A 25465-nucleotide genomic window follows, 5' to 3' on the forward strand; every position below is an offset into this window, starting at 1 on the left:
TTGGCAAGAAGAGGAAAAATACTAAGGGCTTCTGTCAGAGTAAACAGTCCACTTCCCCACTGTTGTAGTGACATTTTTTTTCTTTTTCTCTTCCCCCTTTTTTTCTTTTGGCAAAAATAGGTGTTTTGTGAGGTTTCCAGTGACTCATAAGCTTCTGGTGTCAGTGATGGAATTCTGCAAAGTTAAGCAGACAGTCACAGACATGTCATACTTTTTTAAAGATGTTCTTGCTGAAATGTGGGTAATTTAAAACGGGAAGCAACTGGAAATATGGGAATTTTGGTAGGAAAAAAGTGTTGTCTTAATATATCATGTAGAAAACAGCAAGCTCCATGCTTCCCGGGCTGTTGACGATCAGAAAAGAAGAGAACTTTGGATGTTTAAAATGAATTTTAAAAGATGTAACAGCTGTTCTATTAGATTTACAAAGCAATTTACAAAGCAATGGAGTTAAATAGCACTTGAAACGTTTACGTTTATGAACAGTGTAGTAATTTTAGCACACTGATCACACTTAATTTTATTCAAGCTGCATAACAATACTTAATTTCAGCTACAGGGGGGCCTTCCTGCAGCTTGAGGTCATTGTTGCTCAAGGGCACTTTAGAGATGCCTTCGGGTTTGAGCCCAGGTTTTCCAATAAAGCTGTTAACCTTTGACTGCTGGGGGGAATGGATGAAACCCTACAATGGATAAAAGAGTAATTACGATATTAATATGAATTCTGCTATGTTAAATTTCTAATTACGTTTTCTTTATTATTATTATTTTTCTGCGTATAAACAACGTGGTTTCAGACGCCTAGACGCCGAGGATCTCTATGGTAACAGTCCTCAATTACCAATGATTGGCTAACCCGTGGGAATGTTTCTATTCCCTCAGTGCGGTGATTGGTCGGTGGGCGGTCTGTGCAGCCTGACAGTCTGCAGCGTTCCGGGTTATTGTCAGTCTCGGCAGCTCGGCAGAAGGGCAGGACCGCATCCCGGAGCTGCCAGAAGTAGCTAGCTCTTTATCCAGACGTAACCTTTTCCTGTTTGGTTAATATTACCAAAGAGAGCCTTTCGGGGCTTTGCCGTCAAGGTTACTCCACAGCCTCACCTGGAAATTTAAGTCTGAATCGAGAGGCAACACATCTCAGAGCGTCTGCCGACACCTCGGATAAAGTGACGGACGGAGCAGAGCCTGCTCTCCGGGATTTTACATCGCATCAGTTTAGGATATTCAGGCAGCTACTTTGGCCCAGCCTTGATCTCTTTCAGGGTACCTTCACACAATATTGCCTAGATGAAAACATTTGAATGATACATTTCTCATAAGGTCGTCAAAATTGAGCAGGCGGACCACGAAACCCATGCGTAACAGCGGGGGGATTTTTTTGGAATACTGCGTAGCCGCTAAACCTACCCAGTGTGTCGGTTAAGAGTTCTGCTATTTGGAGATATCTTCAAGCGAGAGGAAGATCAACCGGGACCCTGTACCTACTTTGATTCGGAGGCTAAACGGTGAAAACCCGAAGCACACTTGGTGCGCAATCCTTCTGAGGACGCTCTTGAAATTGCCGACCTGCGCTTTTGCCCTCGACAAAAATTGGCAGCCGAATCGAGAAAAAAAGGCAAAGCTTATTAACTTTGCATGCTAGAGGCTAGAGTGTGGAATCTAATTTGCAGGGTTACCGCTACATTTGCATACCGTCGGAAGACGAGGATAAACTTAATCAACATTTGACATCGACAAAGCAGCATCTGGATTTTGGGGCAACAGAATGAATCCGTTTTAATTTGGACCGCAGAAGTATGAGGCAGATTGCTCAGTGAATGCTACGATCTGCATGGAGTTCTAGTGTACACTACGGAGCAATTTATGGTAAATATATTTTGCATGTCTGTCTCTCCCAGTCGTGTAGATTCTGAATGGTACGGGTCATTTATTTGTAACCATCATGGTAGTTTGTGTCAGAGCTTCGCTTCAATGTTTGGGGAGGATTGTCGCCGAAACAGAGAAACGCCTGAAAATAATGAATGTTTATAAAATGCCCCCCTCCTTTCCCCCCAGGATGCTGCCCACACGGTTGATGATGTCTCGGATTTAAACCCTTTGTTTGACCCATAGGAAGTGTTGTAAAAATCGACTTGTTAGAGAGCCGCTGCCGAATTGCTCGAGGAGCTGCTTTGATGTGTAATATTGGTCTTTTCAAGTATGGGTAGCAATTAAGTATATTGTCGAGGCCAGTGCACTGCAGGCAGGCATCACAGACACGGGGATGTGTGGCACTGGAAGAGTTGCGGCTCAGAGCAAAAGGTGCGAATTTCTCATCTGTACGCCCCCGTGCGTCACCGCGCACGGGTAGGGTAACTACAGTGCCTGCTGCAATTAGAGATTTTCACCCTGGTGTGTTAATGATACACAATCTCTGTCTTTTTTATTTTATTTTATTGTGTGCCTGTATGGTGTGACAGGCTTTCATAGAGAGACTCATAAAATTCACGAGCATGTGTGCCTAGCGCTGTAAAAGTTTTCACTTTATGCTCGGTGATATGGATGATCCTCAGTGCTGCACTAAGGTCGGGAGACAATTTGTCATTGTCCCGTGAATTCCACAGCTCACGTGCCCTCTGCGGCCCCAGCCTCTGGTGCAGCCAGAGGAAGTCTGAAAATTTGACTCGACTGTGAATTAGCTGATAAAGTTTGGATTGTTTCCCGTGAACTTTGAGCCTCGCTGGTTGCTGAGGTTGCTTTGCAATATTTAGTTCCATTGCTCGCATTGCACGTAAACGAGCCTCCACATTATGCTGACTGTGCAGTGAAAAAGCCACACACTGTATGTTTTATCATTAGACTACAAGCATCCTCAAATTCTTATCTTCCAGTCGTTCTCTCTCCAGCAGCCTTGCAGATAGGCAGCTTGCAGAATGTAATATGGGCCCCTACAGCAGGGCAGGCGCCCCCACAGTCAGGGCACCTGACATAGAGCCTTCCTGGCTGTATTGAATAAAACATCCAGTGATGTATGAGGCAGGAGCTGCACCCGAGGGGGCAGAACTGCCTCATTTACTTCCTCCACTCTGCGTCTATGACCTGCTGAGCAAATTGTGCTCATATTAGCTCTGCGGCTGCTCCTCACCTAAACAAATAGTCTCCCCAGCATAATGCTTGCCTTAACTCAACATGATGGTTGGACAAGGCAGGGGAGAGTGGAATGGCAGGGAAGCTTTAATATTTAGGTCACTGAATTACCTTTTTGAGATTGTAGTTGTTGTTCTGACTGCTTTTTTTGGCTTGCTTTTCGATTTTTCTTTTTTTGTAACACTGGAGCTTCAAGGGTCCCGCTGCCAGCTCAAGACTTGATCCACATTTCATTCCTCTCGCTTTCACCATGTTTGCTTTTGCTCTGCTTTCTCTGCGTTGGTAGCTGACAAAAGGATGGTAAAAATGGTAAATGGCCTGTATTTATATAGCGCTTTACTAGTCCCTAAGGACCCCAAAGCGCTTTACATATCCAGTCATCCACCCATTCACACACACAATCACACACTGATGATGGCAAGCTACATTGTAGCCACAGCCACCCTGGGGCGCACTGACAGAGGCGAGGCTGCCGAACACTGGCGCCACCGGGCCCTCTGACCACCACCAGTAGGCAACGGGTGAAGTGTCTTGCCCAAGGACACAACGACCGAGACTGTCCAAGCCGGGGCTCGAACCGGCAACCTTCCGATTACAAGGCGAACTCCCAACTCTTGAGCCACGATCGCCCTAGATATCGGTGCTTTGTGGGCTCAAAGTTAATTTCACGTGTTTTCCACATTATTTTTTACTTGATCATAAAATGAAACGGGCGTAAGTCGCCAACTTGAGTAAAATGTAATCTCTTGTACTTAATTGAGCTGCCAACAGCTGGAAGGTAGTGAACATATTTGAGCAATGAGTTAACAGAAACACGCCAAAATAACCCTGAAATTTTATAAGTTTGGAACTCAAATAGCGTATCAGCTTGATTGATTGATTGCATTTGGGCTCCTTGCTGTATTCTTTGCTTATTAAAGTGCCTGCCTGGAGTGAATAAGTGAGCTCCACTCATGAATATCGTTAAAGTCGCTGAAGTTTAATTTCCTGTGCTGTGTATTAATCTTTTTTAATCCCTGCATGGTTTGATTGTCTCAACACCTACCCAGAGGCACCAAAACTCATTTTGACAGTTAAGATGACTAAAATAGTAGGTAGGTGTGTGTGTGTGTGTGTGTGTGTGTGTGTGTGTGTGTGTGTGTGTGTGTGTGTGTGTGTGTGTGTGTGTGTGTGTGTGTGTGTGGGAGAGAGAGCGCCTTACTCAAGATCTACTGACCCCTCAAGTGTCTAAGCTTATGTCCATTCTTGTGCGGACTTCATTACTGAAAGTGCAAATTAAATCTTTTTTTTTTAAATAGCTTTTTCCCACCAAGTCCAATTATAGAATAATACACTTTGGATGAAAACAAACATTAAATTCATCTTCTTTTCCTGCCAAAGAAAAGACAACAACTCTTACGTTAACTGATATCACAGGAAAGCACAAAGCTTCTTACCTGGAAACATCATCGGACCCTCAAAGCCACGTCAACAGCAGCTCATTAGGTACCTGATCAAAGTGTTTCATATCAGCGAAAGTCTATAACAGTTCTTGTTTTAACGCTTTTTCATGTTAAGCCAAACAACAGAAAATTTGCCCTTTCTTGTTCTTTGCAGTTTTACTTGTTTTGATATAAACTCTATTGTCCCTGTACAGAGATTTGTTTTGCACATCAGTACCTGGAACAGTAGTGACAGAACATGAAAAGGGAAACAGAAAACAAAAAGCATTACGTGGAAGTGGGGCTAGAGAAACAGAGACACCTTTCAGCAACTCGGCGTGAACAAATACAGGTGAAAAGTGATGTCCACTTTCCAGCAGACTTGGTGGCGTTGGTGGGACTTTGCAGGCAGGATTAATAAGAGTCCTTCTACTTAGCTATTTAGCACATTTGTGTGCAGGTAGCACCCCCATACACTGCTAGCTGTTAATGCTATCTAATCTATATCGCCCTTTTTTGTGACCATTATTATGACTATTTCAGCGCTTAAAGATTAACCTTCATGGTTATATTAGCTGTACTGAGGAAGTCAAATGAAATGAGTATTCTTCCCAGTGTGTCCACACTGTCATGGTTATAAATGCTGAACTACAGTAATCAAAAAATGAGAACAAGAAGAAGAAGAAATACTCATTTTATCAACCATATACTCCATAATACAGTATATGGTAGGAGAAAAACCTCTTCATGCTGCTAGCCTTGTAAAAACGAATGAAATCACAGCACTTTATACCTAATGACATCAACACTTGTGCGAAATGTGATGCCAGAGTGAGATTCCATTTATACATCATAAAGCATTAAGTGAGACGTGGTAGTAAATTTTAAATACAGTGCAAGCTTCTTGGTTTTATAAACAGGCGCTCTAGCGTTTACATGAAAGTTGATTTTGTGTGATGCAGAAGAACTACTCTAACATAAGTTACAGCAGTGTGATTGCGTGCACTCTTTCTGTGTTTCTGGTAAGGGTGTCGGTTCTCTGCCCACTGATCATTTTCACTTATTTTTGTGAGTTGTACCTGCTCACTACTCTGCTCATGAGACCTTGGCAGCTCCTCATCAGGGTTATCTGCAACCACTTAGCGCATGACGGACAGCAATGATCCTCCGACCTCCTCTCTCTTTTCCCCTCTCGCCCCTCCGTCAGGCAGAATGGAAGTCACGTCTCAGCAGGGCTCGAGGTTAATGTCTAGTCTTTCATTTCTAAAGGTTAGGGACACCCAGCCCATTTTATTTATTTCTTTTTTTGGCGCTTGTGCAATATCGTGAGCGGGAACTGTGCTGTTCAAACGTGGTTAATGAGTACAGTCATATGGCGAGCCAGAGTACTGTGCAGTTTATAGTTTGTTCCACAGCACAGGCAGTAAAGTGAGGGGTGGCATGCTCCTTGCAAAGACTTCTTGGGGGGAAGAAGGAGAATAAAGCAAATCTGACAAGCTCTCCAACAGCGAATTTGCTCTCCTTAAAAACAATGCCGCTCTTGCCTTCCTCATGGTCACATTGATTTGTTCTGGGTGACAGTGCAGGCTGCTGTGAAATCACCCCAGCGCCATTGATCTCAAGGAGAAGAGGAGGAGAGGGAATGAAAGGCTGGCGACAGAGAGCAACATGGGAAAATCCACAGCGTGCCCTCCTCAACCTTAAACAGTAATAAAATGAAGGCCTTGGTTACTATCAGATCAGCCCCTGCTGTACTTCTTCAGCCACTGTATCGCAGTCTAGTCGGTGCTTTGATTTGTTTTGGAGGCCCCTACATGCTGTTTGATTTGCTATTGTGCCTCGCCATGTTTCATATTATCAGCTGAACTCTTTATTGCCACTGTTTTCCATGCCAGAAGCAAGGCTGTTTTTATCTCATGCAGGCCTCTGATTAATCTCTGCCTCTCTGCTGGTGTACTTTAATCTTGAATGGGAGATATCTGATTTTCCTCGGCTATTGAGGAAGATCAAACTTTAATGGAACAAGGAACTGCACATCATCCTAATCTCCATCTCTCCCTGCATTTTGGTTGACTGCTCTCCCTTGGGCTTTGTAGCTTTCTGCAGAAGCAGGAAATACATCAGACAGATAAGATGTTTTCTCTTCATGCTTTGGTAATTTATTCCCTGTTGACAATGGCCACCACTTTACATCTCTGCTGTTTGATTAGCTGGTTGAAGAAGCCGCGGGTAAAAACGTGGGGGAATTGATTGACGCTTACAAATGGTTGTCCTGTATGACCTAAATGTGTGAAACTTTTCTAGAGGCTTTAATTGGGGTTTCTTCACAGTTCAGTCCATCCACAGCCAAATGTGCTAGCCCTCTCTCTATTTATTGACACGCCAGAGAAGGGGGGCATGCGTAGCCTGAGGAGAGATATGTCAGCTGCATGGATGTATCCAGGTTCAATGCTTTTGATTACGCCACAGTCATTTCAGGAATTAGCTATTGACCGCTTTCCTTTTTCTTTTTTTTTTGTTTGGTCCGTTCTCTTCCTCCACCGTATCACTGAATAACGCTGTACATTATGCTGACCAGCATCCGGACTGCGACTGGCTTGGTGCATATTGTTGCAAATGGATAACACTTAAGGGGGTGTCACACCTCCCGCAGACGGCTTACGTCTGTGACAAAAAGAGGCTATTACCCAATTCTAAGGCGGTTGCTGTAAGGTAATGAAATTTCCACTGACTGGAGAAAACAATGTTGTCTGGTCTGCACTGTAATTGCAGAAGCCACCTCGCCATTTTCCCCGAGTTCAGCGTGAATGCAACACGATTTAATAAAACTCTGGAGATTTTTATCATTTATTGCCAGGCCTGGCAGCCGCATCAGGGAGAGTGAGCCGAGGCTTGCACAGATAAAACTCATTCAATTTACTTGTTGAATTTTAACCATGCGAGGCAGAGACCATTTGCAAAAGAGCCGCCATATGACCCGTAGGAGAATGTTTTTATAGGGATCATGCAGGTCAGCTATACTGTTAATATAAAACCACCATTCCTTTAATCTAAATGGCAGAGCACCCTGGAATTTCTGTCATTTTCTCTCCTGGTATTATTTGTGTCAAGAAAGGGTTGAAAATCCCTGGGATATTAGGCCCTGGGGCCAAAGAGCTTCTGTGTGCCTGCTTCCATTCACATACAAAAACACAGGAACATTGACATGAGGACATGTATGGACACACGCACACATACACACACTCCTAGCCCTGTTTTATTACCTCCTGCCTGCTGCTGGAATTGCTTTCCTCCCTCGAGTGAGCCAGGCAAAGCCGGCTTTATTGTGTTAACCTATTTGTGTGTCAAGAGCGATTGCAGCGTTCTTTATCTCTGTTTGTATTCGGACGGGGAGACGGCAGAGAGAGAGTGAGGGAGCAAGGAAGAGGGAGAGCCAGAGAGGGTGAATGGCGGAGGAAAGAAGGGGAAGAGAAGGTGTTTGTGGTGTGGGCGAGGGGGGGTACACAGGAGCCAGGCAAGCCACCGGAGTTAGATGGATGGCCGGTCACCTCGCTCTCTACTCTGGAGGATAATGACTGGTTGCTTAGCAATGACCCACCCCCACCCACTTCCAGACTTGCATCCACAGTAATCACTTTTTTTCCTCTAAAAGATTTCATATATAATTATAATGGGGCTTTTCATTTATTTAGCACAGTAGGGTGGAGGGTGTGAGCTGGAATTGGGGATTTTTGCGTGGTGGTGCTTATCGACTCCCGGCTTTTGTGCAATGCAAAATTGCACTTGCATTCATGTGTGTTTGTAGGAAAGTGTTTGTATGTGCTTTTGCTGTTGGAGTTTGGCCTGGATTACGACTAGGCCAAAGCTATATTTCCTGCCGCTGTACGACCTTTGACCGACATAATGCCACACTGGTGACGGTGCAGATGCACAAATACACAGACACACACTTTCATGTTTTCTGATGAGCGACCAGAAGCTATCAAGGGCTGCTTCATGTGAGCTCTTAGTTTTATTAACATTTTTTATTGAGTTGAACAAATTGCTGACCTTTTATGGTATAATGAAAAGTCTGGCCCGCTAAGGACAAATTCGAGCTTTGGCAGTGGTGACTGGCACCCGTCCCAGCTATTTAACTCATGATTTACAGCGTGTTTATTCAGCAGGTGACAACATTTAATACAGCGGAGTGTTTCCCAACATTTCAGCTCTTTTTTTTCATCTGTTCTGTTTTTTCAGATCTTAGTCTGAAGCAGTTCTGTTGTAATAGATACAGTCTACTCGCACTGTTCTCTTGCAGGTTTGAATTTAGGTTACTGGATTTTTAAGTGGCAGAGTAAAGGTGTAATATCTGAACATGACCCCCAATTTAAGCTGCCTTTCATCACCAGCAGCCTCGGTGTTGGCACAAATTCCAGAGTCCTTTAAATTATCTGCCAGTTATTCTCTCTGTTTCTGTTTCTTTCTTCTTTTTTTAATCTTCCCAGTTTTTTTTCTTTCCTTTCCTCTTTCATGAGATTTGAATCATTTGAACACGCCTGTGAAGTTCATATTAAACTTTTACTTGTTTATGATGATAAAAAGTCACGGCTGCTTAAACAGACCTTGTGGATCAAATTAAATGCTTTGTCTTGCGCTCGCGTAGCCAGTTGGTGGTGTATTTGTTCATTTCTGGATTGACGTATTATATCTACACTTAAAAAAAAAAAATCTGTTTTGTTATTGGAGCTTCTTTATAGATCGTCAGCCGCGTCTGATATTTGCCCATCTGTGCTCTTTCTCCATATCCTCTTCGGTGCCATCTTTTCTTATCCGGGCTCATGCACCAATGCTAAAATTGACAGCTTCGTATGTCCTGGGAACTTCATACAGATAAACTAAACATACATCCCTATCCTCCCCCTCAATCTCAGTGCCATGCTTCTGTAGCTGCATCTATAGAACAGCTGTCCAGCTGTCACGGCAGCCCACCAGTCAGCCGCTCTCCAAGGCAACATCTGTAGAGACTGAACACACAAGGGCAGCCTGCCGTTCCCCGCTTGTCCCCGAAGACCGTGGAAGTGTGTCAGGCCTTTTGGCTACACATTACCGCTGACCACATCAACCGTATCACTGGGTTTTGATTGAATGTCATCTGCTTCTGTGCCACTTAAATGAGCTCTGCGAGGCTTCAGACTGTTGTATTATTTTTTTCTTTGTCAGTGACTTACAGTGATCTGCCGCTGAAGCTTCCTGTTGTCACAACAGTAGTTAAAAACAAAACACGTGACTGTGCAGCCCAAAAAAACTGAAAAGCGACTCTGCATTATTGTATCCATTAATAGTCATCTGCCTCCGCATGTATGTGTGTGTGAGTTCTTGTGCACACGTGTGCGTGCGTGTGTGTGTAAACAAAATCCCAGCGAACAAGGTGCAATGGCCTGGAACTGACGAGAACCCACTGGGAGAGTCTCTCCTTGATGTAGACCCCCCCCACTCCCGCTTCCCCTCCTCATTCTCTACCATCTTTCCCTCTTGGCATCAGAGCACGATGGCGAGGCAGGCGGCGGTGGGGGGGACGCACAGAGCCATGTGAGTGGGGAGATGAACAGATCTGCGGTCCCCTCTGTCAGCCACAAACTAGGATCAGGGAGATCGTGTGGAACTCTCTCCTGGGATGAGCAAAGGGAAGAAGGGAGAAAACAGCTGTTAAGTGTTTTTCTCTCACTTCTTCACCAGCTCACTTGTGTTTTTCCCTACTCTGTCATTTCCTCTAAGGCTGTCATTAGCTTCTGTTACACGGGTTTTAAATAACTTTTTGAACAGTTAGGGGCATTTGATAACAGAGGTTCTGTGTATCTCTGTGTGTCTATGTGTGGTTATAGATGTGCCTTGTACGTTGTGTGATATGACCTCCAAGTATTGTTTTTTTGTTTTTTTGTTTTTTTTTTTTATTTAATTTTTTTTAATGGGTTTGTTGCACAGAATGTAAATAAAAGATGGACATAGTCTCTGGGTCTGAAAAGTGAGGCCAATGCAGAGTTGCTCTAACTCTACGTTCTTTCTAATGGCCAGCAGGGGGCGACTTCTTGGGGTGGAAAAAGAAGTCTGTTTGTATAAAGTCTGTGGGTAAACAAACCGACTTCTCACTTGATCTGTGACCATGATTAGCAGTTTTCCAGCTGTTTTTTGGTGTCAGTCGCTGGTTTCAAATCTTATTTATACAAGAAGATGTGAATTTTATACGTTACGGCTCCGTTATACTTAGCGTGCTTTAACGTCAAGTTTATGCTTTATGGTGGCCAGCAGTGTCCCTGGATTTTTCAGTCAGATCCACACCTTATATGTAATATCTGATTTCAAAAAAATGATATGATCAGCATTTAGGGAGTGCACAAACCAGTGGCCTTGTTCATCTTTTTTATACAGTCTATGCTTATCGTCAGAGGTCGAAAATCCTCGAGACACACAGACAATGCAAATGTACACATTTTGAAAGTGTGCTAATTGTTCCTATAGCTCTTCTGGAGTGTTTTAGGAACTATTAAGGATTTGATTTCTTTATCATCACTCTTAGTAGCTGGGGGCCTCTCAGGCATACTGTGCCTCTCCCCACAGACAGCTGCGGAGTCATACAGTCTGTGGGCGAAGTTTGATAGATCCTGTTTACTGGAGCTGAGAGAATGCCGGGGTATCTCAAATTAAGTGTCACTTAAAGCTTGTCATTTAGTCAGCTTTCCATTTTGTTCCCCCATCTCTAGTGGCAGCACTGTGCTGCCAATTGTAACAGGGATTGAGAGGAAGACATTTGGTGATTACACATTCTGTCATGATTGAGGGGTGAAGCCAGCAACTCGATGCAAAACCAAATTCCATATGGCTGCAGTGAAATCTCTGCACCCATAGTGAGTTACTCTGAAGCAGCCCCCGTCCTGATGACAGCGAAATCGCCTGCTCATGACTTATCGTTTTATCATTTAAATTTACCCCATTGATGCTCGCTGCTGTGATTGACAGCTGGGCTTGAAAGCCACAGCTATCTCAATTGAGCTCCAGCAGCCAGTTGGTAACCGTGACAATGGTCTCTCCTCTTTCCCTTGTTTTCACACATTTTCTGCTGTCACAGAAACCTCACTGATTGCTTCTCTGCCAAGACAGCATCCTATTAATCTTTTAAATAAGGGCTGCAGCCCAGCAGTATTGTTTGTAGAAAACCAAGAGGACCTTGTGAGACCACACTGAAAAGGGAAAGGGGGCAACAGTGCTGAATCTGTCTCACTGTGGCAGGAAAGCAGAGCCTCCTTAAAACCTACAATATTAGAACTCTAATAGGTGCTGCGGAGATGGATGATCCCGAAGTCTGAATATAGATAACGCTCTCTGGACCCACCTGATAACTCTGTGGGCTCTGTTGTCTTCTGCCTCTTTCAGCTTCGCTCTCCAGGTGCATTCTGTGCTTTCATCTACATTGTGGCACTCTGAATAAAAGCCTCTGTGTTTATGGCCATTTTCTTTTTCTATGCGCTTATTGATCCTTTTCAGCATGGTTGGAATAGTCTTTATTTTTTTCAATTCTGGGCTCAAATAGCATAACAGCAGCATATTCTGAAATGGCAACCCATTGATGTATTGTGATGTGACCTAGCGAAGGTAGAATAACAGTTCAGCCCTTTGTCCCAGTGTACTTAGCTGACAATTTGTTTGAAGGAGACGCAAACATGAATGAAATTGTGGCCTCCTTGCAATGTATGTTTCTTGCCACCAAGAAAACGCTCTCTCTCACCTCTGTCTTCAAATGGCTTTCTGCACTCTGATTTCATGGACTTAGGCTTTTGTGTTTAATTAGGTGCGATTTGTGAACATCCCGAGTGATAGGAAGTCTTCTTTTTTTTTTCTTCTTTTTTTTGCACTTTCTTGTCAAGTGGATGTTAATGGAGAATTGCTGCAATGCTCTTGACACCCTCTGCTTTATAATGAGTTCCTTCCTGTGCAAAATGGCCCCATAAACCAAACCTTTCAAGGATGAGGAGCATGTGGCAGCAGTATTTTGGCTTCTCTCTCCCTCAGAAATGTTCATGCCATATAAAAGAGACTGAAATTGTGGGATCACTGTATACCTTGATTGTGTCTTTGTCTCTGCTCCAGTCATAGAAATCCAGCGAGGCAGTGCAACCTAGCTGACTAATTGACTTCCAGGTCAGAGCAAAATAATAGCCAGAGTTCTGGTCAATGAAAATGGATATACTTTCCCCTGTAAAGCAAGCCACGAGTGCTTTGTTCTGATCTGTGTGGTCATGCACCTGTGCATGCACGCACACATGAGCGATTCAGCATGTAGCTATTCATAGTTTTCCTCTGTGGTTCACACAGTTAACTCGGTACATTTGAAAAGCACACACACACAAAACATTAATAAATTCAGAGCACTTTAGTGTCACTATTTATATAAGCTTTAGTCTGGAACTTTGATCTTATGTGATGCTTCTGTGAGAAAATTGAGAGCTTGAACAATAAGGAATAGTTGAATAGAAGTGTTTGCTTTTTAATTGTGTGCTTTCAAAACTAGAAAGCTCTCTGACCCACTTTTGTAATACTTGACACGAACTTTAAAAGTATACACATTAGTATTTTATGGAAAAAAATGTCTTCGGGGCACTTCAATCGTTTTCTCGCCTTTCTGTCTATAAAGCATCATTGCATGAGTTTTTTTTTTTTTCTGTATTTCCTTTTCTTTTTTGATCAAAAATGAGGTCCGCTTTTCTTTACGCGTGGCTGTGTTTGCAACGAGATGAGCGAGTATAAGTGCGAGTCCTTGGAATGTATGTTAAACTGTAAGTCTGTGTTTTCTTCTGAACAGGCAAATGTGTGTGCATAGGGATGTCTTTTTGTTCTTGTTTGCAGGTTAAACACAAACACTGCTGTCCCAGATTCACACGCAATCCTCCTCCACCTGAGCCTGATCCCCGGGAACTTGGCGACTTGCACGTAGCCGCGAGCCTCCTCCCCTCTGTCCGTTACCCCAAAAGATTCTCAGTTCCTCCGGTTTCAAAGCGCTCGCATAGCTCAACTGTGTCGAAGCACGCCCCTCCTCCCTGACCCCTCCTCCTGGAGACGGCACTCTTGACCTGCTGCCCCATTGTTTCCAGCGGGGATGGATGGGGAGCCGCCTCTGCTGCCGCGATCCTTCACTCAATAGCAGCTCCATCTGTTGACTGCGTGACTCTGGGTTACAAGCGGGGATTTTGCTCCGTCTGTGAAGGGTGTGAAAAGAGCTATCTCAGGGGGGCTTCCTGAATGGAGTTTTAAAACTGCAGACGAAGGGTGTTGCGATGCCTCTCACAACCCCACCCTTCTCCCCTTCACCTCTCCACCCATCGTCAGCCCAACACAGCCAGCTGGGTGTGTGCAGGATGAGAGGCCTTCATTGTGCCTGTTCACAGGCCCCAAGGCAACAGGGTCACCTTGTCCCCAAACAAATGCTGCCCTCAGTGGGATTATTGGCACTGTTCGTCTGTGTTTCCGTGTGTGTGTGTGTGTGTGCTTGCATGTAAAGGGGGAGTAGGTATTTGAGTAAAAGAACGCGTCATCGGGAAGAGGGCAAAGGCCTTGGCTATGAGCACATTTATCTAACATCTCTGCCTTTCACATCAAGACCTATTCAGTGCAACCCGTCTGCATCAGGTTTTCAAAGGACATCACCGATAAAGAAACACTCTGGGCTGCTTTGCTGCTCTCAGTGCACTCCGTAAGCATTTAGACCAACAAAGCTGCTCATGTAATGTTCTGTTTCTCTTGTATATTCAGCTTAGAGAGACAGAATCTATTTTTTTTTTTTTTTTAAAGGTTTGGAAACATGAAATGGTGCAAGAGTACTGCTTTGGGCTTTCGGGCATGGTCTGTTCTGCAGTTCATCCTCTTTAACGGAGGGTATTTGTGAACAAAAACGAAATGTGTGGCTTCGGTAATTAATGGTAAAATTGCATTCTGCCAGACGTTTGTGCTGAGGTCTTCTGTCTTTCTGTGTGGGAGTTGTTATTTGGCATTTCCACTTAAGTGAAAGAGGAAATGCCCGGTGGGATCCTCTTCTTTCTCCTGAAGAAGATTCTCATTAACTTAAAAAAAAAAATCCTTCTGGATGTGTTTTTCTTTTTAAGTCTTTTATTACAATACAGGTCCAATCATAGTATTTGTCACATCTATGCATTCTGTAAGGTTCTTTTCTGTTGACTTGCAGTTTGGTTCAGTTAACTCTTTCTTTTGCCCCTATCACACAGGGACAAAAAAAAAGTTCTGAAGTACTCAAAAAGTTCTGAAGAGGCACAGCCAAGCATCTTCCCCCCTAGTCTCCTGTTCTTTCCCCTGTCACAGAGCCACAGATCAGCTTCATCACCTAGAGCCCTCAGGTAACACAGCATGTCCTTAACACACCTTTACTTCAGTTAAGATGATTAAAGCAGCACAGTCCCTCTCCTCGTGCCTTCTACGCATGTGTTACACTCCCAGACTTCCCCTCGCAGAAGACAAAGTGAGCAACAGTATCAGACTGAGAAGCGCGCGGGTGGTTCGGGCATGGAGCCCCCTCAACCAGAAGAGACGGAACTAAAGGAGGGGGGGGGTTGTCGAGTGGAATGAGTGGAGGTGGAAAAGTGCAGTGACAGCAGAACGAATAAATTGAAAAATTCTCTCATTGTAAATTGTCTATTGCTCGTGACAAACGATCTGATAGGCGAGCGGCCCGGGTTTCCGACGCATCCGTCCCAATAGAGCTGTGAATAACTGGTCTATCTCCACACTGCTTAGCACTGGCCCCTCACTTAATAATTCATACAGTGTGAAATATTTTCCCCAGTACAGATATGCCAAAGAGCTGCCGCTAGCATGCGGGGGCGGTGAGGAGGGTGTCCCTGTGGTGCTAATTTGGGGACTGGTGACGTGCATAGATTTCTAAGGGGGCTTTAGTTTGGAGGCGATGTCTCAGACACATTTGTTCTCCTGTATGCTCTGTCTGCTATTGGAAGGAGCCGAGCTAGAGATGTAGAGAGTGAGAGAGCGCAGATGACATTTAACTTGTGGCTGATCTGCCTGCGACGAGGAACAGAGAGGGGAAATACATTTCCATTTACGCTGACTGAACACAGTTATCAGTGACTGTGGGGACAAAGGGAGGTTGTAAACCTGCTAAGTAGTTTTTGCTGTTTGCCCTGGTGAGTGTTGTGGTCACATCTTTGGCAGCAGGTGTCTGTGGACACCTGGTTCATGTCTCCAGTTTCCTTCAAGTGACTCCCCCTGCCTCAGGCTGCTTCAGGAGTCAGCAGCCAAGAGTATCTCTCGTGGTCCCTGACCTTATTGTGCCCTTCCCTCAGAGGTCGCGCCATCGTATTCACAGCGACAGTGAAACCAAAGCTGTAAAAGCCTCGCTCACATGCACGCTGCGATGTGTGTGCAGATGTGTGCTTGCATGCAATAGTGTCATATAGCCATGCACTTTTTGTGCAACAGTGTTTTGTGCTTTCGTCTAACTCGTTCTGCAGCTTAGCCCTGTACAAACTGGGTTTTTATGGTCCGCATTCAGGCCCTGATACCAATTATGCAAACTATTAAAAATTTAAGGAGGACAGTCTTTTATAATTTAATCCTAAAGTAATAGATTCTATTAAAAATGCATGAGAGGAGCTTTATAGATGGAGCTAGAATTAGTGTCTATCAAAGACTCCAGTCAAGGATGCAGGGGGAATGGGCAGCAGGAGTGGTGGTATTGCCTCATTATTCAAATAGGATATGATTACCATAGAGCAGGAGTCCCTCAGAGCTGAAGCAGAGCTCTCTGGCTACTGTGATCACTAACAGGAGGAGTCCAGCTCCTCGATGGAGGTCTCTGCTTTTCTGGCTAAATGAAAGCGGTTTTAGATTTCCTGTTTTAACTTTCACAAATGAAATTTGAGCTTGTTAACTCGAGCGTACTGCCACCGAAATACTTTTCATCTTACTAGGTGTCTTCACCCTGTTGATTCACTTCAGATTGTTTCTTGTCTGTACTGAAAGCATACAAATGGTATTCAAGCATAAAAACAAGAAAGCTACAGGGTTGTAGCTCTTCTTCACTAGAGACAATGAAGTCTTATGCAATGCAGTTCAGCAGCTCCACCCTTAAGTCTACTTTTACACTTTTTTGATGTAGCCCAACACCTGAGCTAGACTACATTGTTCCTTATATGCTTTCAGCCCGGTTAATGTGAGGGGTGCAACATAATAGAGTCTCCAGACAAATTTATGGTAGAGCTGTTGCATTAGATTTCACAGGTGTACCTAATAAAGTTTCTGCTGAGTGTAATAAAGCTTTTATTGTTGCTTATACTCCTTTGTTTACCCTGCAGAGCCTCCTAAACAGCAAACTAAAGAAGTATCAGTTTGTGTTTTGTTTCCTTTTCTGTTTTTTTGTTACGTTTTTAAAAGAAGGAAGCCACATTTGCGGCGTTGAATTTTTCAGGGCTAAATTTCCCCTTGTTTTATAATGCGCCTCGTACTACCCCGGCAGTGCAGCGAGCTCAATCGTTTTCCTGCATCATCAGGTTTATGGAGTACAGATAGCGGTTGAATTTCACTCTGTTGTCATTGTGATTTGCTTCGATAATTACAGCCGGAGAACTGCTGCGGTTCGGATACGGTAACAGCCTCCCGAAAAAGCTCAGTGGTTATTAATGTTCTCCAAGACGTGGATTGAAAAAGCCAATAAAAATTGGAATCCTCATGAAGCTTATATGGATTTTAAGTTCTGCCTCAGAGGTAAATTCCTCGCCTTTCTGATGTAATGGTTGCCTGTTTATGGAATAAATCCAACTGGCTTAATCGATCATCTCCGTGGAAAGGTCAAGTGGAGAAGCTGTGGTGTTTGAAGTGCTTATATCCCATGGAGGAGTGCCAGAAATGTGACACCTCCTTATGAGTGGGTGGTGGCGTGCAGATTAGTGACGGACAGGGTGGCCCAGGGGGATGATTTAGGGAGATTCAGCTCTAAATACTCTGTGTATATCAGAGAGAGAAACTATAAGCTGCCTTTCCCACAATCCCCATTTTCAACAGAAAAGCATATTAGTAGATTAAAAGAGAAATTTTGAAAAAGACTAGACTGAGAGAGAGACACAGAGAGAGAAAAGGAAACAAGGTGGCCACAGCTGGTGCTGAAAGGTGAACAAAAGTTTGGTTTTAACCTCCTGTCCACGCTTTTTGTTTAATGCTGCTTGAAGTTACCAGTTGGTTTCATCCCTCCACAGTCTAATCTAATCTGGAGTGGGTGGCTGTGGGCAGCATCTGTGCTCCAAGTTGAAATGGGGCTTTCTCACTGCCTAATCCTCTATCCAGGGATCACTCAGTAGGGTGAAGACAATTACCAGCCTGCTTTCTCATGCTAATGGAATCTCTAACTAGATCTTACGGAAAGACGGGAAAAAATAGACGGAGGAAGAAGAGAAGCGGGGACAATGGCGCAGAAAGATGACCTAACTAAAATGGGTTTTTAGATTACCATTTAATTATTGATAGAGACCCAGTTGTAAGGCCTAAGGTCAGGATTTGGAAAGCCTTTTCCAAGAAAGGAGACAGATTGGGACTCTATTCCAGTTTGTGTTAGGTCACAAAGTTGCTGAGACGGTACTGATGTCAGCGACATATCCGCAGCTCTGTGCCATAGTCTGGCTTTCACCCTTTTTATCACATGCCTCCAGCAAGGTGTCTGGAGTGGTTTTAAATTGCATTAATATGCAGGAATTTATAGATTGCCTCCCTTGGCATTTCTGCAGGGAGGGGAAGAGAGTATTACAGTCTCCATCTGCACTAATTACTGGGTCTTGGCAGTGTTACCTGTCTCTTGTGAAGGACAAACCACGGCACCAAGCAGTAACACAGAGAGCAGAAGGAGCTCATCTGCTGGGGAGTCTTCAAGAAGAGGGATGTCTCTGGGGCCTTTTTACTCTGATATGTTTGATGTGTTGGGAGCCTTGACTACCATAAAATAAAAAAAAATCTCTGCCAGCAACATCAATAAACTAAATGACTTCGTCTAACTTCCTTCATCCAGAGCTGAGAGAGAAGAGCTAACAGGCTTTACACCTGATTGGAGCGATAGCTGCATGCTTGTGCAAACTGTTGTAGTTAAATATATCGCCTGTTAATCCTAGTGAAAACTTAAATGGGCTCTCTCCAGCGTGTCAGGAGAAGTCATGGCAGCTCAGGGAGAAATCTTAACAGATGTACTACAGTCGTGTTCTCGTTGAAGTGCAGTCCTAAAACCTGAAACAGAATGCAAGTGTTTGGTCTGCTAAATAAAATCACAGAGGAAGAAGAAGTCAGCCTGCATGAGTGCTGCTAACTCTGCCATCGGCTCACAGCACAGTACGTTATTAGGCTACTCTTGTTGAGCAAAGAGTCTAAATTTTTAAATCATTACAATCTGCAATCAGCATCTTGCCTGTGAAAACAGCACAGGGATCAGTGCTTGGCACCTCAGGTTGCTCACTTACTCCCAGGTTGCCAACTTTCTGCATCAAACCTGCTTGCAGTGCTTCCTCAGCTTCCTGTGGGTTTCTCAGGTTTCTGTATTTGTTTGTCAGCCTGTCAGAAAGACTTCTTGGATCGCTGCTGCATGAACATCTTGCTGATGTTTGTGCCATCTGTGCCTTTAGCCAGCAGGTGATTACCAACCGCAGACTCACCTCCCACTCTGTCCAATTGGATTCCCTTTGCTGGCATGGTCGGGGCCAGCTTCGAGAGGGAAAAAGATGACAACAGCTGGATGGCACACATTATGGAGTAAAAGAGAGACTGCTGAGCCTCAGCGATATAAACTGCAATACGGAGAAAATATGTGGCAAAAACTGCCTGTTTCCTTTTCCAAACTAGCTGTGAGCACTCGTGTCATCCTCTCTTTTAAAGTCTTTAATATCCAGCAGAGCAAAAATGGCTTTGTCACACTTGAGATATATCAAATGAGATCAGTGTCAACATTTCAACGGTGCACTATTTGATTGCCTTGTGGGCTTCAAAACACGCTAATGTTATGCATGACTTAGTATTGGATCTGTGACACCCTCCAGTGAAAGACAGCGGAGTTGTCCTTTGGACCATGGGAATTGGGGTCACCTTAGGCCCTGCAGAGAGAGTGATATTTGGAGTCGGAGAAGAAATCACACTGTTTGAATTTAATTATATTCCATTGATTTATTGAACACCCATTAATAAGCATACATTCTGAGGCAGGGCCGTTTTGCATGAAGGTTCTCTCTCTCGCTCGTTCCCTCTCCGTCTTGCCTCTCGCCTGCTCACTCCATTTCATCATAAATTGACATAAGCCTTTCTTTGAAGTTCAGGAGCCAAGCTGAGGAATGACAGCACAACAAACAATGAACAAAACGCAGAAAAGACAATGAACATTTGAATATTCAAGTGAGCCACTATAGGATGGTTAGAAAGGGGGGAAAAAAGAGCCCTTGTTTTATTGTTGTTGTGTTAAGCCATGAATGGACCTGTCTGGGACAATAAAGGATTGTGTCACATTGGGATAAGAAATTTTGCAACATCAACAATGCTTTACAAACAGTGTGTAATAAGGTTTATGGAGGAAAACAGAAATCCCAGCATTAAAACCAAAAAAATCTTTGTTTTTTTCACATATTGCTGAAGTTAGCAGGGAGGGAGCTGGTTTATATTTGGACATGCTTCCTGGGTTTTGCATGGAGAAGCATTCTGTTTGTTTGTTTTGGATTGATATGCAGTTTGAATGTGTGATTAAACTTTAGTTAATTAAAGATCATCCATTTCAGTTGCCCTGTGTTTTTCAGGATCAACTTTACAGTCGGCCTCTACATTGTTCGATAATCATTTAGCTGGGTCTGTGTGTGAAAGTGGTATGAAACAACAACTGATCCTTTTGCTTTGTAGAACAATATAACAAAAAACAACAACGGCTGAGACAATAAGCGGGGAACAGGATGTGTTTCCACTGTGGTTTGTCTGACAATCTTAAGCCACACTCTCATTGCTCAAAGTCCCCCACAGGCTTGAGCAGGAGCGCAGGGACTCTGTCATTTTGGAAGAGTACATTGGTTGAAATGAATGAGGGCAGGTTCCCGGTCGGCTATTAGTGCAAAGGACGCTTTTCTAAAGGCTAAAACGGTATTCCGTTTGTACTGTTGTTTACACAAAATAAACAAACCCTTCAATCAACACAAACTCTTACTGTTTGATCAGTAAGCACGGTCAGAATTCGTTAAACTCAAATTATGCCCAAAATTACAGTTCCTGTGTAGTAAAATGTTAAATTGAATAAAATCTGTTCAAATGAAATGTATCTGATTGGTATATATTCACATTTCCCTTAATGATTTATTATTTGAATACATTAACCGTTGATTAGATATATTTCAGTTACATTTTACTCATGTTTATCGAGGCTGAAGAAACTGTCTCAGCTCTCAGGCCTGTTGAAAAGAAAACCGTTTCGCAAGTTGGCAGACTCTGTCAAGAACAATGTCCTTAACCCCTCGGTGCTCAAGGCCCCTTCACTGTCACATGTGATGTGAAGGTCATACTCATCGTGCTTGGCTTGCTGTAACAGCTCCGCGGTGATCACTCATTCTGTAGGTGTAAAAAGAGCAGTAATGTTAAGCCTTACATGACTAATGCTTTGGTAAGTCCCACCGAAAGCTGCACAGGTAATACCTCTGAGAACTGGAGACTGATTGCTTCCTAGTACTGCGGCGCACTATACATTGTTGTCCTCACTAGCTCGGATTGGCCGTGCTTTACAATGTTTCGGATATGTGGGGACATTTTTTATTTCGAAACCTTACCAGGCAGCGGAGCATGTTATGAACTCCATGTGCAGGAACAGCTGCAGGTGCAAAGAGTGAGCCGAACTATGCGAGCTGGTCTGCTCGCGGCAACAACAAACAAATAAATAACTAAATATAAGAATTAAATTCTTGATTAGAGAAGAATTCCCACTAGAAATAAGTCTAATTATCTGCCAGTACAGATGCTTTAGCAAGGTTTCTTGAAACAAGAAAAAATATGTAGGCTTCAGAAAAGTGAGATTAGTGATATAACAATTCAAGTCAATACAAAGCACTGGCATGCATCCCAAGCACTGTATTAAGTCAAATAAATGTAAGATGAATGTCAGTTATTTTATTGACGGTTACTTTCTTTTATGAGAGTGAAAATCTCTTGAAACCGGAGATTTTCTCTGTGAGGTGTAAGTGAAAAACAACACATTATAGCAAGTGATCAGGGATCACACCGCCAACCCTACAGTTAGTGAATAAATCTCTCTACAAGAGTGTAATATACCGTGTTGCAATCAATACAATGTTACCGTCTTTAACGTGACAAGTGTGGAGTGCATTATAGCGAAGAACAAAAGTTGTGAGGGGGGATCAATACCGTCCAACACTGTAACATGAATTATTGTCAGAATTATGGTAAAAAGTCCATCTATAAAACGATGCCTTCCTTTGAGCATTTGGTCTGTTGTTGATTATATTGTTTCACATCTCATCTTTGAGTTGATGTATGTTTAAAGGCTAGTGGATCCTCTTATCCAGAAATGTTAAATATTTATGTTTTAAGATAAAACAACCTTGATGATTTTGTTAAAAAATAGAAAATAATAACGATACTGGGTAAGGTTTTTGAGGGAGCGTGTTGCCTTTTGCAAATTAATGTGCTGATGTTGACACAACACCAGTATTTCGAATACTAATGTGACTTACCAAATCAAGTGTGATTATTAAGCAATTACTATGAGGGAGGCACAAAACAAGTTCTCGCAGCTAAAAACAGTCTGAAAAGACAAATGAAGCTTGATGTGCATGCAAAATGACTAAACGGGATTTGCCAAATAAGTCAGGAAAATAGACACATTCTTAAAAAAAGTCTTAATAATCTTTTACAGCCTGCTGTGTAATATTCTCAGAACAAGATCAGGAAGAATTTACAGCTTGATTATAAGATTGCACGGCTTGGTTAGATCTCATACTTATAATAATTGACATTAAACCCAGCAAATGGTAAACATTAACAACCTCTAGGCAGGTGTCTGTCAGTGCACCTTCCTAGAATAGGAGCGCAAACTGGTGGAAACACTGCCTGACAAGTCAACTTGAACCACCTTCAGATTTTACTCTCGTATTGCAGTTCATTTGGAGAAATGAGAGTATTTTTAATATGTCCACTCATAACTGGTTTAAATGCTCCTTAGTCTGTGTGGACATACATTTACTATCTTCTGAACTTCAGTCTCTTTTCCTCTTTTTTAAACACTGGAGTTTAGTTGCCACGTAACAGCTCAATGCTTCGTGAGGCTGTTATTTAGCACTAATGAAACGTAGCTCAGCACAAAGATGCAGTAGTTGGCTGTGAAGTCAATTAGTCCTCATTGCTATTATAGGCTTGACATTAGTCTAGGCATGCGTGTTTTGATTAGAGATGACAGACGACTCGCTGCTATTGGACTGCCAGACATTCCTCACCCTTCATCCCATGGGCGAAGCTATTGAAGCTGACTGGAATATGGAAAGCTAACAGCTGAGTGTTTTTGCCAAGTTGCCCTTCATCTGCAGGGAAACCTCTTATAAATATGACTGCTCGGCATACAAGGCCGTATAAGCCCCAATAACTGTGACATGCTGCATTATATATATAAGGCTCTGCTGCCAATATGTTATTCCAACACTGTATATCATGGCAATAATGCCCAAACTGTTGGCTTTTACACACAATGGCCTTTTGTTGTGCAGGTTATTTATCGCGCTGGTGTGAGGTTGTACAGAGCTGGTGGGTGAGTGCATCCAGGGGCTTGTATTGTTAGGGAATCAGTGGCTGTTGTTTGTGGAGCTGGGAGGGTTTGTTAACAATGCCTTTTTCATGTCCCAGAGTGCGTGCCTGTCGGCAAACGTCCCCTCAGAATTTTTGTTTGTGTGTGGTTTTGTTGTTGGTTTGTCTATGTGGATCAGGGTCGGCGAACATAACCCTCTCATTGTGTGCCACATCCAAATAGACCCCTTTTTTTTTTTGTCGGATACATGTGAGCATTAGTGAGTGGGTGTTTGAATATACAGTATGAGTGCAAATAATTTAATGCTGGTGTGTGGAAAATGCCGAGCCGAAAGGGGTTTACTGCCAGTCCTCCCTAATGGAGCCTTTCACTCTCCCTCCATTCATGTGACGGTATGGTGACGGAGAAGGGGGGAGCCAGGGATTAACGGGGTAGAGGCAGTGCCTTGTTAAAGAAAAAGAAAGGGTTTGAGTGTGTCGATTGGATTAACTTGTTTGGGCTTATTAAGAGGGGAGACACAGCAGCTTGTTAAAAGCACTGCATGGGGCGTCCCATAGTGAGACTGCAGGGTCACCATTCAATTAGGCTGAAGCCACGCCCCCCGCTTATTGTCGAGGCTGTCTGCCAGGCTCCCGAACCACTGCTGGGAGGGGAAATTTTCACTGCTGACGCTTAAGACGATTAACTGTAGAAGCTTGATGAGAAGTTTTCTGTAAACTGGTAACAACAGCAACATTAACTAGAGCTGGAAAATAGTTTATTTTGCCCGCTAACACTGGCAAAACATGAAATCAGCTTCTCGCAGATAGCGGTGCTGATGTTGTATCATACTACAAACCTTTATTTTGCAACACACTGAATACAAGAAAATTAAATAAGATACATCCAAGAATATAAATTTACTGTTTCAGTATTTCTTAGTAAAACAATGATCATAATAATAATAACCCAGTGGGAATAAAGTATTAAAATGAGAACAAAAAATTATGATAAATAAGCTTCTGTATATGGCTATCACTTACGACTTCACCTGTTTCTTCGGGGAAGGAAGGAAGCAGTTTCACTCTACACAGGTGAAGTGAAATAATAGAAGCAGAGTTGACAACAAGAAGTTATGTTGCTGTAAGTGCAATAAAAGCTTCCCAGCAAGTGTTACACTGAACGTAAGTGAGTGAGAGCGAGTGCGCTGCAGCTGAAGCGTAGTGTAGTAAACACGGGACAAAATAGAACTCGAGTGATTGATTGGAGCCATTATGGCCGTAACCAGTGCAGCTTTTTGTCAGAATCGGGATGATATCCAATCAATACATTGTTAATTATTCCAATCAATTGTTACAAGAAAGCGGTTACAGTTATAGGAGCCACGGACTAGTTTAGTTAGGTTTTGGATATGGCAGTCAAACCTGTTAATCACCCCAACAGCCAGATGCTAGCTTTCAGTCTTGATACGCGTGCCCTGTATTAATACAGAATGTTGCTGCTGGAGATGCAGACTGGCTTATATGAGCGTAAATCCTGTGATACTGATAAACTTTTCATATAGCAGTAAATAAGAGTTTACACATGATAAATGCTGTCTAAACACAAACAGCTGCAGAAGTGCGGTTCACATTTAATGCAAACGTATTTTAAACCAGCACCCATCTGATTACACAGTAAGCCAACAGTTCAGGTTGGACATGCATTTAATTTGGATAGTTTTTGCCGCTTGAGATATATTTTTAGAGCCATAAGTACCCGGCCCTGAGGCTACTTTAACTTTAATGTATTTATATTTATAACCAGATCAGCATTTTTGCACCAGCAAAGAAATAACCTTTGTTCATAAATAAACTCCTGAAAAAATGAACACTGCATGCCACCGGCACATAGAGCCAGCATGATAAGCACATTGCTGATCTTGATTTCTGATGGTACAGAAATCAAGGTCAGCAACACCTGATGTACCGTGTTAAAATAACCGCAGGTAGTCAAGACTGATGAAAAGCGTAATGTGACAGCAGCGTGATGAATCAGACGAGGACTCAAATCAAACTGCACATGTTGTCTCCAACATCGTTTCTCTACTTCAGACTAAAACACAGTCTGAGAGTTTTTAAATTAAAATAAAATC

The 25465-nt window shown here is 43.2% G+C and overlaps 1 protein-coding gene across 1 annotated transcript in view; it reads left to right on the forward strand.

Moving 5' to 3' along the window:
* The first annotated feature begins 960 nt into the window (after positions 1 to 960).
* Positions 961 to 25465, forward strand: part of fam222aa (family with sequence similarity 222 member Aa) — a 51997-nt gene continuing 27492 nt past the window's right edge. Inside the window, exon 1 of the mRNA XM_004544543.3 lies at positions 961 to 1863. The gene's annotated coding sequence lies outside the window, so the exon portion shown is untranslated. The remainder of the gene's footprint in view (positions 1864 to 25465) is intronic.

This window comes from Maylandia zebra, linkage group LG12, assembly GCF_041146795.1.
Source record: "Maylandia zebra isolate NMK-2024a linkage group LG12, Mzebra_GT3a, whole genome shotgun sequence".
In the NCBI taxonomy this organism is placed as follows: Eukaryota; Metazoa; Chordata; class Actinopteri; order Cichliformes; family Cichlidae; genus Maylandia; species Maylandia zebra.